Source organism: Orbicella faveolata, unplaced genomic scaffold, assembly GCF_042242905.1.
Source record: "Orbicella faveolata isolate gen_17 unplaced genomic scaffold, um_ofav_v1 contig_1, whole genome shotgun sequence".
Classification (NCBI taxonomy): domain Eukaryota; kingdom Metazoa; phylum Cnidaria; class Anthozoa; order Scleractinia; family Merulinidae; genus Orbicella; species Orbicella faveolata.
Window position 1 is genome coordinate 8,199,841 of NW_028301536.1, and position 5,160 is coordinate 8,205,000.

The following is a 5,160-nucleotide window of genomic DNA, read 5'->3' on the forward strand; positions in this document are numbered from 1 at the left end:
AAACGACTTTCTCACACGTAGGAAAAGCGTTTCATCCAATCAAAAATCAGCTGTCAAAATGAATCAGTCAGTTCGCAACGCCTTCGCGTTGTTGTTTGCGCGTCTTCAGTCTTCATTCACAGAAGTTTGTAAAGTCTCCACAAGTTTACACTAGTTTTCTAGCAAATTAGCTATGAACCACAGACAATCTCTGAAGATCTCTGAATGGCGGAAAGTCCGAACAGGTTTATCGCTTTAGCCAAACCTATTGAAGACAGCAGGACAAAAACACTCGGGCAAAAACCTGACGCGACGTTAGCTTGTTTTAGCCAATTCCTCAAACAGAAGGAAGAGATGAAAAAAGTGGAAGAAATCCAATCAGATGAACTCAACAAGTACAGTACATGTGCGAATTTATTTTAAACGTCAAACGAAAAGATGACCAGGATCACAAGCCATCAACCCTTCGGGGGCTCTTTTCAAGTTTTAGCCGGCTTTTAAAGAAGACAAATATCCCGAAAGCATTATCGATGACAAAGAGTTTTACCAAGCAAGGAAATGTCTGGAAGCTCGATACAAACAACTTAAAAAACAAGGCAAAGGGAACAAATCAAACGTGGCTGAAGCGTTGACTGATGAAGAGGTAAACATTTTGCACGAAGAATATTTACAGTAGGCTTTCGAAGAAGCGCCAAAGTGCTCCCGGACTGAACAAAAACATAACTTGACTAATATTCTGCTGAATGAAAAAGCAAATAAATTTTATTAAAACAGTCGAATGTGAAAATCTCAGTAAGAATAAGATAAACAAATTACAGCATGGAAAGTGCTTTGTACGGTATCTACGCACTCGTTGTTTTTGTATCAGAAAACTCACTAGTTCGCTTCGCTAACTCTTTCGTTTTCTGATACGTGAACAACTCGTGCGTAAATTCCTTACGCGCGCACTTTCCATGAAGTAATCTATATTTTCTCAAGCACAATTATAGCGGAGCTCCGACGGCCCCAAGGGCCGCCAAGCGAAGCACCATAACAATAGTAATAATATACATGAAAAACTTACTCGATTCTGATTGGCTGAGAGCAGTGCAGTTCAAGTGTAACACCAGTGCAAAAAGTTTAACACCAGTGCAAAAAGTGTAACACCAGGGCAAATTATACAACGTAATCCTAGATTATGATTGGCTGAAAGAAAATAAGAATTTTCTAAGCCAATGATATCACGCAAAATGATGGCGAAAATTTAGTGCGGAAACTTTGAAAAAAGTTTTCTCGAATGAGAAAAAATGGCTTCAAGAAAGATTTTCCGGCATTTCCTCCAGCTCCGCCTTTAGGCTTGGCTAAATATATATATAGTATAAAATTTCTCTTCAAACCGAATACTTCAGAACAGAACGGGTCGAGTAACATAGACTTTGATCGTAGTAATTGAGAGAGTGAGGGATAGTTAAAAATACTATAGTGCACATTTTTTCTGTCCCATTTCCTTTCAACGCTTGACGAAGGAATTATAAATGTACAACGGAAGGGGCTGACTGAAAATTCGTATAACGATGCAATTTCTCCGAAAACACCATTACTTTAATACTACCATATTGAGAAATGTTTGTCATCTTATATTTCAACAAGAATTGTCAAATTTCGACAGGACTAAGGTTTTCAACATGCTCAAGAAATATCGAAGAGGCAGCAAATGTTTTAGACTGCGGAAGTGAGCATCAAACCTTCTCAGTTTCCCCGCGCCATCCGGAAAGCTTGTTTTTAGATATTCACAGGCAAAAGTGCGAAACCATAAGATTGGAATCTTAGTTAACGTCACACCAAAACTTACACCCAAACAAAAAAAATCCTTAAATCTGCCATCAGAACTCAGTATACATGCACTGGCTGCGGGAGTATGGAAATTTGGAGTAATCGATAATCTATCAGGCTGTTTTATAAATCTTAGATCATCCATCAAAACTAATTTTTGAACGTTAATATCGAAAAATTTTATTAGATTAAAACAGTCACATATGCCAAACAAAATAGCAGATACATCTGGACTAAGTTATGGTATACTTTACTTGGTGGCATTAGAAATCAGCCAACATTAACGACGTTCAAGAAAATGTTCGTTAGATTGACTCAAACCTTTTTTGCTGACGTTTAATGCTGAGATTTCTCGTTCCCCAACTTGAAAATTAGCCAAACGAAATTGTAGATGAGCTAGTATAAGAATAAATCCTTTAACTAGTCGAGATCGCCGAAAAGACACTGACAGCAATGTCAAATAAAAATTTACAGAACTCTGAGTCTCGATCACTATCATAATGAAGTGAAAAAGTACTGACCTGATCTCGTGAAGATGAAATCTGGGCGTAGCCAGTAAATACAAAGTTCATTTTTGCTTAACTGTTGGTTTTTGGTGAAATAGCCAAGTAAACACACAATAAAACAGGAAGTCAGTTACCGTCAGAAGCATCGAGTTATGTTTTCTTCCACATAGTGGAAAGGACAAGAGACACCGGATAGATAGCACAATTTGATCACACGCTTATCCACTGATTGGTTTGCCTTCTTTATAAGATTGCAAAATTTGCATCAGTGTAGTATTTTACTTATGGCTGATTGTGTGTCTGATAAATTGGAGTGTAAACACCGTTGATTAGATTCCGTTTGTGAATCAATTTTGGTGTCGGTTAATAAGTTCTTCAGCGATTGAACCGGCAGCTGAAAACTACTCCAAATGAACCATTCATATAAATAGAAGAGACGTTAATGAACTTGCTGCTTGTCATGATTTTAACTGTCTTTTATTTACCGCTCATGTGTTTCCTGTCCAAACATAAGCCTAATGGACTGCACACCGAAAAATATCTTGACAACATACCAGTAATAAGATGCGTAAATGGATAATCTGAAATTCCAGTAATTAAGAAAGGCACTCGTCCCCCTGTGATACATTTATTCACTGAGCAATTTTTATTCAGCAAATGTCAATAATATGATGAATGAACATTGCTGGTTTTTGCCAATAAAACATGAAAACGGCAATAATGGATAATTCTTCTTCCGAGATGAGATATATCCATGTTGCCAATCCAGCCTTGGATTTAATTGTCTTCTACTTTCGCTTTTTCTTTAAAATTCAATTCGCAAAACTGTTCTCGTGAGCATTGATCTTTTGGTCCGCGATCCAGATTTAAAACCAAATTTGGATTTCCCAACGGAAAGCATTTAAGGTTTGCTTTGTCTCCGATGCAGGTGTAATGCTTACAAATAAAATGCAGATAATGAAATACGAAAACGTCCACCAGAAGTTTTTCTATTGACGTGGTTTACATTCTTCGGACTTAGTTTTGGCCATGAGATCTGGCTTTTCATTGAATTATCCACTTGGTGACGAAAGTCTGCGATTCATTGGTGTGGTAAAAATTATATCAAAACAGTGATGAGCTAACAAGCTGTTAACATTTCAGTATAAATATAACGCCCGGCTTTTTCTGTGATTGAATCCTTTTTCATTTAGTGTATGCCGGTGTGATGAAAAATGGCGTATAATTGTGCCTGGAGTTTAGGCGCACCTTAATCAACATGGAAGGGCCTTTGTATTGTGGCGGCTCGTTGTTTGGGTTTTCATGTTAGGTCGCAATACCAAAATTTACTGGGATGAGTTGAACCGCATTAATGAGGTCCTAAATGAGTTGAAATAGTTGTAAACAACAGTTTTGGAATGAATACCTTTTTTCCGATACGAATTTAATTTTAAACTATATTATAGTATAAACTATTTTCCAAAGAAGGAAATCAATGCTACAGATATAGTCAATTGTAAATTTTAAAAAAGGACAACGCTTTTCAGTTTAAATACGTTAAATACAAGTTTCGACAGTAGCTTCTGTCATCATCAGTTACAGCTACTGAAAGTGAAATTGAATATAAAAGTTAATGTAAAAGTCTTGTAAAATAAGTGTTACCTAGAATAACTTACATAACACGAATAAAATACGTGGAATTAAAAACAAAACAACAACAGTTCAATACAGAAAAACGCGTGCTGAAAGATTAAAATAAAAGAGACAAATTGACATGATGAATTTGCTGACCGAAGTTACTGTAGAAACATGTATTTAAAACTGAAAAGTGTTCAAATATATTAGTAGCCTGCTGCTAACAAAACAAGACGTTTTGATAATTAATTGTATAGGAAAAAATAAAACGTCACTCCAGAAGCCGGAAAAAAATTGCTATGCTTTTGTGGTAGTTGTTGATTCTTCTTTAAAAGAGGACGATGGAAAAAATTGGGTGTTCATTAAGTTTATTTATTTTAATCAAACAACATTGTTCGATTTAGTCTTACTTTTTTCGTTTAAAAGACAAACGTTCAATGTGGTATTTTTAAGTGCCTGTCATGTTATTAGGAATGTGGCGTGACACGCGTAACTGTAGTCATGTGATTAGCGAGTCACGTGAACCATGGTGCCTCGTGGCGCCGCAGTTGTTGTAGAGCAAGACCCGAACTGGACATTAAAAGTTTTCTCGTAGTTTCAGCCCGTAGCTCTGTGATTTCATTGTCATCACAACTCAACAAGGAATACTGTAGTGTATTGAGCCAGCGGTTGACATTATGAGCATGCGCACTTATGCGCATTCTGTTCCATGTGCTTCGATCGAAATAAACCAAATACATGACAAATACTGTGACTGTGGCCTTTTACTCTGCGGCAACTTATGTTTCATTGCCATGGCAAAAGGACGAGCTACAAGCGGGAATGAATTCTCCGTTTGACGCGAGGCTTTCATCACGATCTGGTCTGTTACGTGTTTAGCTGCTCTTTTCTTGAAAAAGTTTCAATAACTTTATTTGAAATTAAGAACAATAGAACTCTAACCCCAACGTTACTCTGCTATATATGAACAGGTTGAAAGCTGCAAAAATCCCTACGATTTTTGTAACCTTTAGAAAAGTGTACGGCAATTGAACAGAATTTTTATCGTACTTATGATTACACTTTTTCGTCTTTATAAGAATATGACTGAAATTTGCGAAATTTTAAGAATATTTTAAGAATGAAGCCGAGGCTCAGATTGTGAAAAGAATAAATATAATTTTGTGTTTTCTTTCTTTCTTTCACATGTAGACTAGAAAGAATAACATTACAAGAAATGTGGAAATACTATTAAGCTTCATGAGGCTAT